We start from the raw sequence: 15,843 nt of genomic DNA, 5'->3' as shown, positions 1-15,843 counted from the left end.
CACTACTCTACCTTCATCAATGTGTTTTGTCACATCCTCAGGGAATTCAGCAAAGTTTGAGAGGCATGACCTGCCCCTCACAAAGCCATGCTAACTATCTCTAATCAAGCTATGCTTTTCCAAAAAATCATAAATCCTATCTCTCATAATCCTCTCCAATAATTTGCTCCAATAATTGGACTATACTATAATTCTCAGTGATGTCCCTACTCCCTTTCTTTGAACAAGGGAATAACATTTGCCACCCTCGAAACATCCTACTATAGTGGATAGTGTGGATGCAATTAGTATTACTACTTTCCTCTCCTACCTTATCTCTGCTCTCTGATAAACCACACATTTTCACTTTTAATCCCTTGCCCCAGAAATTAATTCGAAATCCCCTCTATTTCCCTACAAATGTAGTTTACAAAAACAATGGCCTAGAATGGTTCAGGTAGACAACAAATATTCCTCATGATATCGCCTCACTTTCTCCAGTAATGGTGCCAGTGGCCCACGAACCAGAATTCACTTCTCTCAAATCAGTCTTCAAGCCATGTATTCATCTCTCTAATACATTGTTACCTTTGCAAAATACATGCAGCTCTGATAGTAATCTGGAGATTACAACTTTTGAGGTACTGCCTTTAAATTTAGTGACGAGCTCCTCATGTAGAATCTCTTTCCAATTCTAGCCATGTCTTTGGTTCCTTTTCCATGGATCACAACCACTGTTTGCTTCCCCTCCCATTTCAAGTTCTTTCCAGCTCTCAGCAGATGTCATGAACTCTGGCACTGGGCAGGTCGCACAGCATCTGGACTTCTACACTTTACTGAAGAGAATAATGCCAAGCCACTTCAATATACCATCTATTATTACTATTACATTCCTTGTTGTTCTCCAACTTGAATAGCTACACTTACTACCATATCATGGCCTGTTTGTTCATCCACCCTACAGCCCTTACTAAGAGAACCGGAAACCAATTGGACAACTGCACAGCCTGACATTCCTGTCCTCTGGTCCCTTTACTTTCCTCAATCACATTTAAACCCACTTCTCTCTGACCACTGAAAATCAGAAAGATCACAAATCAGAAGTCCTTACTCCAAGAAGAATTATTGCTCCTTTGTCCAAAAATCTAGGTGACTTTCCTCCTCCCTGGTGCAACACAATGTGAATAATTCAGCATCCAGTTCATTAACTCTGAGCCAAAGTTGCACATTCAAACATTTGCTACTCTGAACCACAATGGTAACCAGGAGTTCCCAGATACTGCTGACTTGACGCATCCACCTCTGTCATTAGATTAGATTACTTACAGTGTTAAAACAGGCCCTTCGGCCCAACAAGTCCACACAGCCCCGCCGAAGCGCAACCCACCCATACCCCTACATCTACCCCTTACTTAACACTACGGGCAATTTAGCATGGCCAATTCACCTGACCTGCACATCTTTGGACTGTGGGAGGAAACCGGAGCACCCGGAGGAAACCCACGCAGACACGGGGAGAACGTGAAAACTCCACACAGTCAGTCGCCTGAGGTGGGAATTGAACCCAGGTCTCTGGCGCTGTGAGGCAGCAGTGCTAACCACTGTGCCACTGTGCCACCTGTCCTGCCATCATTGATAACTTAATAATTTAATTCCTTAAAACTTATGCTGTTGTGTAAAGAGAAGTAGCAGGTCAAAACTGATTTCTATAAGAACATGAAGATAACAAACAAGGAACAAAAGCCAAAAGCGCACCAAGAAACTGCACCTAGTTTAAACCACAGTGCAATACATATTGTAATATCTCAGCAGACAATGTAAAGCAGGCCTTTTCTTCGTCAGAAGCACCAGGATGCTGCATAGGTACCATACATAGGGAAAAATATGTCAGCCCTATTTTAGAATCAAGTGCTACCTCAACCCCTCACAATATCTAGGTAAAAACAATGACTGCAGATGCTGGAAAGCAAATACTGGATTAGTGGTGCTGGAAGAGCACAGCAGTTCAGGCAGCATCCAACGAGCAGCGAAATCGATGTTTCGGGCAAAAGCCCTTCATCAGGAATGAAGGGCTTTTGCCCGAAACGTCGATTTCGCTGCTCGTTGGATGCTGCCTGAACTGCTGTGCTCTTCCAGCACCACTAATCCAGCCCTCACAATATCTGCAGAACAAGCCTGGATAGGGATAGAATTGCCCAAAGGTTTAAACATGGCAAACACTTGCCATTTGCCAACTGTCAGAAAGACAAGAGCAGAGAATGAATTATCCTACATCTCAAATAAATAAATGAAAGTGTATTGTCTTATTCCATGTCATAACTGAAATACTGGAGGTTGCTTAATCTACAATAAAGACGTTTGGGAAACTACAGCATCCGATCAAACCAGCTCAGACATTATTTCTTGATATGAGTCAGAATTTGAATGTATTGATCCAGTGAAGTAAGATTTTAAACTGCTTTGAACAGCAAAGAAATTAAAGCTAGGAATGAGGAAATTTATAGTCTTTGATATAGGTGTGATTGAAAAAACTATGTTAACACATGGACACTTTGTCTCAAGTAATTTTACACAGCAAGAAATAGGCAACAAATCTTAAGATTCTAGATCAAATCTGAACAAACCTACACACTTTAGAATTGGCAGGTTAGATACTACTGTACAATTCCTCAATAAGGTCTGCTTTATGGCCTCATAGATGTATACTATACCAAGGAAATTGAAAGTCAACATGGAAAATAAATAAAATCAAGATGGAAACAGCATCATGGCACTTTACAGCATTACCAAATGAGCTGACCTCATGTGTTTTCACAAAGTTGTGTAGTAAATGTAGATGACACCTTAATGGTTGTCAAAATGAAGCAGAGAGAAATGGATACAGTCAGAGCAACTAAGTACTGTCCAATCTTAGTTTCAGCTTAGAAACAAAGAGCAGAAGTAGGCCATTTGATTCCTTGAAACTGTTTTGACATTCATTATGATCATGGATAATCATTTACTTCAATATCATAATCCCATCCTCCCCCATAGCCTTTGATCCCCTTAGCCACAAGAACTATTTCTACCTCCTTCTTGAAAGCACAATCTTTTGACCTCAAACGCTTTCTGTAGGAGTCAATTCCACAGGTTCATCACTCTCTGGGTGAAGAAACTTCTCATCTCAGTCGTATAGGTTTTGATGCTTGTCCTTAAACTATGACCACTTATTTCAAACTCCCCCATCATAAGAAACATCTTTCCAACATTTAAACTGACTAGTCCCCTTAAAATGTATAGGTGTCTTTGAGATCCCTCCTCATTCTTCCAAACTCTAGTGAATACAATCCTAACCAACTAAATCTCTCCTCATATATCAGTCCTGCCATCCCAAGAAAAATGTGGTAAACATTCACTGTCCTCCCTCTATAGCAAGAGCATTGGCCCACAATTTCCTGTTTTCCTAATAGTGGGGTTACACTAGATACCCTCTAATCCAAAGTTCCAGAGTCTCATGAATTGTGGAAGATGAGCATCATTGCATCCACAATTTCTAGGGCCACTTCCTTAGGAACTCTGGGATGTAGACTATCAGGCCTTGGGGCTTTGTCAATCCCATCAATTTCCCCAACACCATTTCTGTACCAATACAGATTTGCCTTCAGTTCCTCTCTCTCATTAAACCCTGTATTCCCCATTTCTGCTACATTTTACATGCCCTCCTTTGTGAAGACAAAAGCAAAGTATGAATTTCATTCATCAGGCATTTCTTTGGTTTCCACTATAAAATCCCCCGACAGTACATTCTTACATTTCCTGCAAACTTGCTCTCATACTCTATTTTCCCATTCTTAATCAACCCCTTGGTCCTCCTGTGCTGACTTCTCAACTATTCCCAATCCATAAGTCCATTGTTTTTTCTTGCCAATTTGTATGCCTCTTTTTGCACCAAATACTATCTCTAATAAGTCATGGCTTGGCAATTGTTCTCTTTGCAGTTTTGCATCAGACAGAAATAAACAACTTTTGTAGTGCACCCATTTGCTCTTTGAATGTATGCCATTGCCTATTCACTGTAATTCCTTTCAGTAAGATTTCACAATGCATCATAATCAATTCACAACTTTGTAGTGCCCCTTATTAAAATTCAGGATCCTAGTCTCAGAATCAATAACTTCACATTCCATCTTAATGAAGAATTCTACCTTATTATCATCACTTATCTCCAAGGGGTCTCTCACACTACATTACTAATAATTCCTTTCTCACCACATAATATCCAATCTAAGATGGCCTGTTCTCTAGCTGGTTCCTCAAAGTATTGGTTCAATAAACCATCCTGTGTACACTCCAGGAATTCTTCCTCTATGGTATTGTGACTAATTTGACGTGCCCAACCTACATGCAGATTAAAATCATACATAATTACAAATGTTTCTTTGTTACTTGCATCTCTGATTTCCTGTTTAATGCCATTCCCAACATCACCACTACAATTTGGTGTTCGATATACTATCTGTAATGCTTTTCTCAATTCTATCCACACATATTCTATGTTACCTGAGCTAATATCTGTCCTCAATATCATGTTTCTAACCGCATTAACCAGAATTGGAACTCCATCGCCGTTTCCTTTTTGTCTGTCCTACCAAATACTTTCTGCACAGTCCAAAGACGTGCAGGTCAGGTGAATTGGCCATGCTAAAATTGCCTGTAGTGTTAGGTGAAGGGATAAATGTAGGGGCATGGGTGGGTTGCACTTCAGCAGGTCAGTGTGGACTTGTTGGGCCGAAGGGCCTGTTTCCACACTAAGTAATCTAAACTAATCTAAATGGATGTTCAGTTCCCCTCCCTGGTCGCCCTGCAGTTATGTGTCTATGATCCCAAACAAATCAGACCGCTTACAGCTATTTGCATGATTAATCATTCATCTTATTTCAAATGTTCTGTGCATTCAAGCACAAAGCTTCAAGGTTTGTCTTTTTAGTGCTGTTTCTATCATTCCTATATTTTTTACTGTGGCCTTGCTTGATTCTGGCCTTTGATTCCTCTGTTTTTCATTTTCTTATCCCACTTTCTGTCTTTTGTTCTCCTTCTCGATTCCCCTTCCTCAGACTCCTTGCACAGGTTCCAAATCCTCTCTCAATTTAGTTTAAACCCTCCCCAACACTGTAACAAAGACTTCCCCCCCCACCCCCCACCTTGGGTATCAGTCTCAGCCTTGCCCAAGTGTAACGTGTCTGGACTGTACTGTTTGCACCTCTCCCAGAACCAGTCCCAGTGCCCCAGTAATCTGAAACTCTCCTTCTCTTTAGTCACATATTCATCTGACGGATCCTGCTATTTCTACTGACTAGCATGCGGCACTGGTAATAATTCTGCGATCACCACCTTTGAGTCCAACCTTTCAGCTAGTTCCTAACTCCCAATATTCTGCTTTTAGGACCTCATCCTTTTTTCTACGTATGTTATTGGAACCAATGTGTACCACAACAACTGGCTATTCATCATCCCCCTTCAAATGTCCTGCAACCACTCTGTGGAACCCTTGACCCTACCACCAGGGAGGCAACATACCATCCTCCAGTCTCATTTTCAGCCACTGAAACATCTCTATCTATTCCCCTTACAACTGAATCCCTTATGATTACTGCAATTCCAGACTTCTTGTTCATTCCCTGTGCAGCAGAGCCAACCATGGTGCCAGGAATTTGGCTGCTGCTGTTTTCCCCAAGAGGCAGTTCTTCTCAACAACATCCAAAGCGGTGCATCTGTTTTTCAGAGGAATGGCCAAAGGGGATTCTTATACTGCTTGCCTAGTCCTCTTTGCCCAAAGATTTTTTTCTAGTATTTTATTATGATTAATACTGCATTTCTCCATGATGCAAATCAGTCTCATTGAAGCAAAATCTCAGGAAATGTGCTTTGCTCACAAAGGCTTGTTGTCCTTAAATTCATTAACAATAGAATCTGTTATATCTGTCACTGGTAAGTTAATACCTGCCTTCTTAGTATACAATACCACTGCATTACAAGAGACTGATAAAGAATCAAAAATTTAGGCTTTGAAAAAAAACAAAAGGCATTTTGATAAGAATTATTCTTTCCCCTCCAGCTCGCAATGATCTAACTTGGGCTAACTTATCAAATCTGACAATAACAAACTGCAGTTCATAATAGTGATGATGAGTGCATAAAAATGTTGCTTCCAGCATTGGATGGGGTGCCATACACACTGGAGAAAGCATAAGCAGAAAGAACTGAAATTAATTACTGAAAATTACTGATGCTTCAGTTACTTTATAAATCTTTGTACAACAACTGGTCATATACATTTTGCCATGCAACTTCATAACATTACTGCAATGGCATATACAATCAGTATTGGAAGGGAAAAAAAATCACAGGCATACAATGAACCAGCCAATTTGCTGGAAATGATGCCGATCTAAAGACTTGAGTGCAACTGAAAGAAGTTTGGCAGGTGTCTTAAATCAAGTTGCTGATGATAAATCAAAGACAATGAAGGGCCCTCTTGTGGTGCAGAAGTAGTGTCCCTACAATTAGACCAAGAGGTTCAAGTCCCACCTGCTCCAAAGGTGCATAACATCTCTGGACAGGTTGATTAGAAAAATAAGTTAATTACAATTAAGGAAATTGAGTGGCCTTCATGTGGCACATGGTAGTGTCCCTGCCTCTAAGCCAGTTCAAGTCCCACAGGTACCAAGGGTGTGTAGTACCACCTTTGGCCCTCTTGTGACACCCCTTGACTAAGAGGTCCAGGTTTAAGTCTCACCTGCTAAAGTGGGGTGCAATAACAGCTCTCATCAGATTGATTAGAAAAATATGTGAAATAAAAAAATTAATAAATTTAAATGAAAGAAATTCAAAGTTTGGGAGAAGATTTGTAGCTCGGGTGCTTGTTGTTGTGGTTCTGTTCGCTGAGCTGGGAATTTGTCTTGCAAACGTTTCGCCCCCTGTCTAGGTGACATCCTCAGTGCTTGGGAGCCTCCTGTGAAGAGGAGGAGCCTTCACAGGAGGCTCCCAAGCACGGAGGATGTCACCTAGACAGGGGAGGAAACGTTTGCAACACAAATTCCCAGCTCGGCAAACGGAACCACAACAACGAGCACCCGAGCTACAAATCTTCTCCCAAACTTTGAACGCCTGCGGACGAGAGACGCTAAGACAAGCCAGGAAATGGGAATCCTGTGCCAACCGCCTAAGCGCCACATACGAACAACTCCGGTTCCTGCATGAATGCCGAAAGAATCGAATCCTTCCACCATGTGTCAGATACAGACCACCAGTCAACAATCCACAAGCCAGGGACACAGCCAGACAGAACGGATTCAGGATGATCCAGGTAATGATTACAGACACTCACAACAGACTACACAAATACAGACAAGAAATTGCGCGCCAAAAATCATTAATTTCAAAAACCACCAATCAGGAATGGACCCGGACCATAGAACAGGCCGTCACCATAGGACAGAACAGGACAACACACCACAAAATAACGGCACTAAAACAAAAATGGCCAAACTAACACACAACGAAGAGGTCACCACAACACACACCTGGGTTAAAAACCTCTCCCACAGACACAGAAAGAACAATACTGGCCAAGGGACTCAACTACAATCACAGGGACGCCAAGACAGCAGACTTCCTAGCAGCACTAGAATGCACACTCAGGAACAATGGACTGACAGAAAAGACACAACAAACAGTGAGACAAAGTATCGTACCGCTGATAACAAGGAAAAGACAAACACATAACCTCAACACCAAGGAGAGGGAAGCACTAAAATCACTAAGAAACGATAAGAACATAATCATACTACCAGCAGACAAAGGCAGAATGACGGTCATCCTGGACAAAGCAGAGTACATCCAAAAAGCACAACAACTACTTGCAGATACCAACACCTACCAAAAGAGGGAGTTTGACCCCACCCCACAGCTCACCAATAGGATAAACAACACACTGAGGAATCTACAAAAAAACGGACAGATAACCAGGTCTGACCTACAAAGAATGAAACCTGAAAGCAACAACACCCCCGATTCTATGGACTACCCAAAGTGCACAAACCAGACATCCCACTCAGACCTCGACCATGACCCCACCCCCCATCACCAAACCATCATCTCCCAGACCATATAGAACCTCATCACCTCAGGAGATCTCCCACCCACCGCTTCCAACCTCATAGTCCGGGAACCCCGCACTGCCCGGTTCTACCTCCTTCCCAAGATCCACAAGCCTGACCACCCTGGCCGACCCATTGTCTCAGCATGCTCCTGCCCCACTGAACTCATCTCTACCTACCTTGACACTGTCCTATCCCCCCTAGTCCAGGAACTCCCCACATACGTTCGAGACACCACACACGCCCTCCACCTCCTCCAAGACTTCCATTTCCCCGGCCCCCAACGCCTTATCTTCACCATGGATATCCAATCCCTCTACACCTCCATTCGCCATGACCAGGGCCTCCAAGCCCTCTGTTTTTTCCTCTCCAGACGTCCCAACAGTACCCTTCCACTGACACTCTCATTCGTTTGGCCGAACTGGTCCTCACCCTTAACAATTTCTCCTTTGAATCCTCCCACTTCCTCCAGACCAAAGGCGTAGCCATGGGCACACGTATGGGCCCCAGCTATGCCTGTCTCTTTGTTGGCTACGTAGAGCAGTTGATTTTCCGTAATTACACCGGCACCACTCCCCACCTCTTCCTCCGTTACATTGATGACTGCATTGGCGCCACCTCATGCTCCCGCGAGGAGGTTGAACAATTCATCAGCTTCACCAACACATTCCACCCTGACCTTAAATTTACCTGGACTATCTCTGACACCTCGCTCCCCTTCCTGGACCTCTCCATCTCCATTAGTGACGACCGACTTGACACCGACATTTTTTACAAACCCACTGACTCCCATAGCTACTTGGATTACACCTCTTCCCACCCTATCTCTTGCAAAAATGCCATCCCGTATTCCCAATTTCTCCGCCTCCGCTGTATCTGCTCCCAGGAGGACCAGTTCCACCACAGAACACACCAGATGGCCTCCTTCTTTAGAGACCGCAATTTCCCTTCCAAAGTGGTTAAAGATGCCCTCCAACGCATCTCGTCCACATCCTGCACCTCCACCCTCAGACCCCACCCCTCCAACCGTAACAAGGACAGAACGCCCCTGGTGCTCACCTTCCACCCTACAAACCTTCGCATCAACCAAATCATCCACCGACATTTCCGCCACCTCCAAAAAGACCCCACCAGCAGGGATATATTTCCCTCCCCACCCCTTTCCGCCTTCCGCAAAGACCGTTCCCTCCGTGACTACCTGGTCAGGTCCACACCCCCCTACGACCCACCCTCCCATTCTGGCACTTTCCCCTGCCACAGCAGGAACTGTAAAACCTGTGCCCACACCTCCTCCCTCACCTCTATCCAAGGTCCTAAAGGAGCCTTCCACATCCATCAAAGTTTCACCTGCACATCCACTAATATCATTTATTGTATCCGTTGCTCCCGATGTGGTCTCCTCTACATTGGGGAGACTGGGCGCCTCCTAGCAGAGCGCTTTAGGGAACATCTCCGAGACACCCGCACCAATCAACCAAACCGCCCCGTGGCCCAACATTTCAACTCCCCCTCCCACTCTGCCGAGGACATGGAGGTCCTGGGCCTCCTTCACCGCCGCTCCCTCACCACCAGACGCCTGGAGGAAGAACGCCTCATCTTCCGCCTCAGAACACTTCAACCCCAGGGCATCAATGTGGACTTCAACAGCTTCCTCATTTCCCCTTCCCCCACCTCATCCTAGTTTCAAACTTCCAGCTCAGTTACTGTCTCCTTGAATTGTCCGACCTGCCTATCTCCTTTCCCACCTATCCACTCCACCCTCTCCTCCCTGACCTATCACCTTCATCTCCTCCCCCACTCACCCATTGTACTCTATGCTACTTTCTCCCCACCCCCACCCTCCTCTAGCTTATCTCTCCATGCTTCAGGCTCACTGCCTTTATTCCTGATGAAGGGCTTTTGCCCGAAACGTCGATTTCGCTGCTCGTTGGATGCTGCCTGAACTGCTGTGCTCTTCCAGCATCACTAATCCAGTATCCCATAGTATCACTACCAGGGACACCATCACACAAACTAGGTAAAGAACTACAGCAGAAACTGAAACACCTGATCAGCGGATCCAGACAATCTATACAATCGACACAGGAATTCTTGGACATCATCAGAAATATACACATAGACAAGGAAGAAACTATGGTCTCATTCGATGTAACGGCACTGTTCACCTCTATCGACAAAGCCCTAGCCAGAGAAACGATAGCCAACCTGCTGGACAGACATAATAGACAACAAGACATTGAACCTATCAACAAAGACGGCATACTTAAACTACTGGACTTGTGCCTCACAACACACTTCACATTCAACAACCAGATATACGAACAAATCAACAGAACACCCATGGGCTCACCGATCTCTGGACTCATAGCAGAAGCAGTAATGCAAAAGTTAGAACAAACAGTCTTACCGCAAATTCAACCCAAACTCTGGGTCAGATATGTGGATGACACCTTTGTAATAATTAAAAACACAGAAATAGAGAACACACACCAGATCATCAACGTCACACTCACAGGAATCCGATTCACTAGAGAGGAAGAAAAGGACAACCAACTCCCATTCCTAGACGTGATGGTACAGAAAACACCGAACGAAGAATTCACCACAAAGGTTTACAGGAAAGCCACACACACAGACCAAGTCCTAAACTGTGAAAGCAACCACCCCAACACACACAAACGAAGTTGCATCAAGACGCTATTCAAAAGGGCCACAACACACTGCAGCACACCAGAACTGCAAAAAGAGGAAGAGGAACACCTATACAAGGTATTCGCCAAAAACGGATACCCTCGCAATTTCATCAACAGATGCCTAAGGGAAAGACAACGGAACGAGGACATGCCGCAACCCAAAGGACTAGCCACACTACCATACATCAGGAGCATTTCTGAACTGACAGCCAGACTACTGCAATCACTAGGACTCATAATAACACACAAACTAACAGCCACGCTCAGACAACAACTCACCAGAATGAAGGACCCGATACCCAACATGAGCAAAACCAATGTAGTGTACAAAATCCCATGCAAGGACTGCACAAAACACTACATAGGACAAACAGGAAGACAGTTAACGATCCGTATCCATGAACACCAACTAGCCACGAAACGACACGACCAGCTATCCTTAGTAGCCACACACACAGATGACAAGCAACATGAATTCGACTGGGACAACACTGCTATTATAGGGCAAGCTAAACAGAGAACAGCCAGGGAATTCCTAGAGGCATGGCACTCATCCATAGACTCTATCAACAAACACATCGACCTGGACCCAATATACTGGCCACTACAGCGGACAGCTGGAACTGACAACCGGAAGCGGCAGAGAAGGGCCACTATAAATGCCGGAGGAAACAACACAGAAGCGCTTCACAGGAGGCTCGTAGTGTTTTGCCCTTTTACCTGAAACTTACCCCTAGTAATCAACATTTCTACCTTGGGGAAAAAGACTCTTGACTATCTATTCTATGCCTCTCGTAATTTTGTAAATTTCTATCAATCGTCCCCCCCAGCCTCCGGCATTCAAGTAAGATCAAACAAAATTGGTCTAATCTCTCCTCATAGCTAATATCCTCTAAACCAGGCAACATCTGTTAATCCTTTTCAGTAGCCTCTCTAAAGCCTCTATATCCTTCTGGTAGTGTATCACATTTAAATGCACAGGTAGAAAATTGTTTCTTGGCTACCAAACTCTAACACCATGACAACAAGTGCTTTTTCAATCACCTGACAAAGCTATCGCTTCCATGTATTTATCATCTTTTGCCTGCTACAGAAAAATTGAAATCAATTTACATCAAGCCAAGGATGGATTTGTGTAGTAGACAATAAATTAATCCAACAAGAAAACATGTAGAGTCTGTATTGCAAATCTCTTTGCACAGACTTTGTTACCTTGCCATGAACACACAAAGTCAGCTTTGTCTTCTGTTGCATTGTCAGATAGGCACATTTTGGGTTCATAAGCCCTAGTTGCTCCTTTTAACAGAAGTCCGTATAACCAGAAACCTTCAGAGTCAAGCGATAACACTATGTGTAATGTAAAGCCCGTGCTAGACTACCTATGAATACTTTGCGTGGTTCATTACTTTGCCTTTAAGAAGTGTTAATGAAAACATGTATGTCTGCACAATGTCAACAAATTGTATATCTGTTAGATACAAACAATTTTTTTTGAGGCAAAGCAAACTAAGAGAAACAGGTTATAAACTTATGTTGAGAATGTACATATCAGCATGTGTATATATCTGTTAGAATATTTGATTTAGGACAGAACACTTTCAAAACAGTGAGAAATACCATTTTGCAAGTTTCAGAAATCTACAAAAATTGGTGACCACAGTCATTATGGGCGGGACAGTGGCACAGTGGTTAACACTGCTGCCTCACAGTGCCGGAGACCCGGGTTCATTTCCCGCCTCAGGCGACTAACTGTGTGGAGTTTGCACATCCTCCCCGTGTCTGCGTGGGTTTCCTCCGGGTGCTCCGGTTTCCTCCCACAGTCCAAAGATGTGCAGGTCAGGTGAATTGGCCAGGCTAAATTGCCCGTGGCGGTGTGGACTTGTAAGTAATCTAATCTAATCTACAGCTAAATGGATAAATCTCATCATGGTTACAGCTGGAGCCAATGTCAATGTGTTCAAGTCTCGTTCTGCAAGAGCTGCAGTCCTGTCTAAAGTTAATTTCGCTATGATCGCAATAATAGGCACTCTGCAACTCATGATAATACTTTTCAAATATTCCATAAGCAACCTATAAAAGACAATTTGCCATTGCTATGTTGCAGGACTAGAAAGTTGTGAGGTTTAATAAAGACTCATAATTGTGAGAATCATATTTTCAGAACTGAAGAATTTAGCTATTTTTGATCGTCAGGAGACGGAGGTTTTCATTTTCACATGTGCCTCCACTCAAAACACATGAAAACATGAAACAGAGAGTGTTTGGCATCATTGTCACTGCTGTCTTACATATGTACCAGTCAATGGACTGCATTAGAAGTGTTAATTTGACTAGATTTATTATTAATGCATTCTGAGCAAATTTTAAAGGTAATAGCATCTGAATATTTATTTTCAGTTAGCATTGCAAGTCTACAGCTTTGCTTTAGAAATCCGACATTATTTTGAATGGTCACCATTTCAAAATAAAACAGAAAAATCAAATGAGAACTTACTTTATTTAATGTTTGATCACGATTTGATATTGAAATAGTATTAAAGTGGTGTACATTAGCTGAAGCTTTATCTGTATCCTCATAAACAGACAACAGATGTATGTTCCTAGTATACAACTCCGTAAATTACTGCTCATGAGAAAAATGTGTAAAAGTCGACTCTAGTTCTACCACTTTACAAGTGGATTTCTGGATTGCAACAACAGCTCACTCAAAATATCACTGCTTGTATCCAGTTCTTTACTGTCTTCCATGTCCATTACTCCTATCCTCTTAAACCTTTAAATGACTTCTTATTCCCAATATACCAAATTCAGATCTCACATAATGTTACAGATGTACAAGACATTGGTAAGGCCACATTTGGGGTACTGCATACAAAGCTGGTCACCCTGCTAAAGGAACAATGTTATTACACTGGAAAGTGTGCAAAACGATTTACAAGAATGTTACAGAGACTGGAAGGTTTGAGTTATAAGGAGAGGCTGGATTGGCTGAGACTTTCTTCCCTAGATCGTAGGAGGCTCAGGGGTGGCTTAATCAAAGTTTATAAAATCATGACAGACATAGAAAAAGGTGAATGGCAAAGGGTCTGTCCCCCAGGTAAGGGAGTCCAAAACTATAAGGCACAGGTTTAAGGTGAGAGGGCAAAGCTTTAAAAGAGACCTGAGGGGCAACTTCCTACGCAGAGAGTGGTGTGTGTATGGAAGTAGTTGAGGCAGGTACAATTACAACATTTAAGAGGCATTTGGACAGATACATGGATAGGAAAGGTTGAAAGGGATGTGGGCCAAATGACTAGTTCAGTTTATGAGACTTGATCGGCATGGGCGAGTTGGGCCAAAGGGTCTGTTTCCATGCTGCATGACACTATGAATGGGTTTTAGGCATTCATGGTTTCTCTCCATCTTACAGAAACAATTCCACCCATCCCTAAGCTTAATACAGAAACCTGTTGTTTTTTTCTAATCTCAGAATCTGACCAGTGTAATCTTCTATTCTCTCCTGTTTCAATGACAGTGAAGGGTTTAACCATTTTGCCCACACTCCAAGCCTTTAAAGAATGGATCAAAACTCCTGAGCTTCTTTTACTGCTGCTTATGCATTCAGTCATTAAGAAAATAACCTGAATTTGAAAAGTGCTTTCATAGCCCTATGTCCCACATGGCTGAACCAATGAAGTACTTTGCAAGTGTCATACTTCTGTGACAGGAGTAAACACCAGCCAATTTGTGCAGCAAATCTATAGAACTGCAGTGAGACAAACAACTAAGTAGCATTAGCTGAGAAATTGATTGCCGGGACAACAAAATAACACTCCTGTTCTTCTTTGAAAAGTATTACAGGACTCCATTTAGACTGGTTATCAGTGTATGGAGGGCGTCAAATCCCTGTGCTAGTGACCTTGACAACAGGAATGTCCTCAGTACAGTTGTTAAACATATACTGCACCCTTCTATTTGCCCTTAAGTTTGCTACTTCCGCACCGTCATTTGCAAAACAACTTCATTTGTTGCAAGTTATTTTCTTTGGTATCTTTCTATTAATCTTTATCAGCAAATCCTAGTTACATACTAACAGAAATAAAAGTTTTGTCAAAGTCAGTGTATGGTTATAACCAGTCATATAAATAAGCCTGTGATATTATGTTTTACTAAATATACTGCCTTTGATACCAGAATATGACTCAACAGTATTTCTAAGATTAAAGTAGTTTCTCAACAAAATTTGGAGGATCATATTCATTAAGTTGGATGTTGATCCACTGAAGTAAATTGGGTACAATGAGACAAACTGCTCTGCAGGATAACACCAGTTACTGATTAGTAGCATTGGCTAACTGATAACTTTATTCCAAAAGTGATCATGGCAATCATTGGCAAAGGAAGAAAAATAATCTTCGTATCAGTTAAATTGACTCATAGGAAAATACTGGCAAATCAACTTTCAACCTGCATGCACACGAAGGGTGAAATTCAGTGATGGCTTCAAAGGATAAATCCTTTCCATTCCATTTTGCGTCAGTTTCACTGTGAGAAGCTACAAAAGGTATATATATTCCACACCAGACATCAGATCTTCAGTTCATCAATGAGAGCAACATAGGAGTATGCTAAATCTCAAACTGGTTACAGATCCTTTGGGTTAGGTACTTTTAAGGCAAATTAGTGATTGATGTAATACTGTGACCCTGTTATTTCTGCACCAATAAGAGTGTTCATAATCAACTGCAATCTACTATAGTTTTTCAACTACTATATAATAATACAATCTGGATGTATTTAAGACTTAAGACCATAAAACATAGGAGTGGAAGTAAGGCCATTCGGCCCATCGAGTCCACTCCGCCATTTAATCATGGCTGATTGGCATTTCAAAGCTGAAAATGTGTTGCTGTCCTTGTGGCGGTTGGAGGGGCGGGGCTCAAAGGCGGAAGTGGAAGAGATGCGGTGGAGGGCATCGTCGACCACGACTGGGGGGAAGTTGCGGTCCTTGAAGAAGGAGGCCATCTGGGTTGACAGAACCCCACTGGTCCTCA

The 15,843-nt window shown here is 42.8% G+C and overlaps 1 protein-coding gene across 1 annotated transcript in view; it reads right to left on the bottom strand.

Annotated features, from left to right (window-relative positions):
• lmbrd1 (LMBR1 domain containing 1) overlaps positions 1 to 15,843 on the bottom strand; it is a 297,592-nt gene that overhangs the window by 147,659 nt on the left and 134,090 nt on the right. The gene's annotated exons all lie outside the window — the stretch shown is intronic.

Source organism: Chiloscyllium punctatum, chromosome 3, assembly GCF_047496795.1.
Source record: "Chiloscyllium punctatum isolate Juve2018m chromosome 3, sChiPun1.3, whole genome shotgun sequence".
In the NCBI taxonomy this organism is placed as follows: Eukaryota; Metazoa; Chordata; class Chondrichthyes; order Orectolobiformes; family Hemiscylliidae; genus Chiloscyllium; species Chiloscyllium punctatum.
The sequence above is the reverse complement of the archived record's forward strand: the minus strand, read 5'-3'. Positions and strand labels throughout refer to the sequence as shown.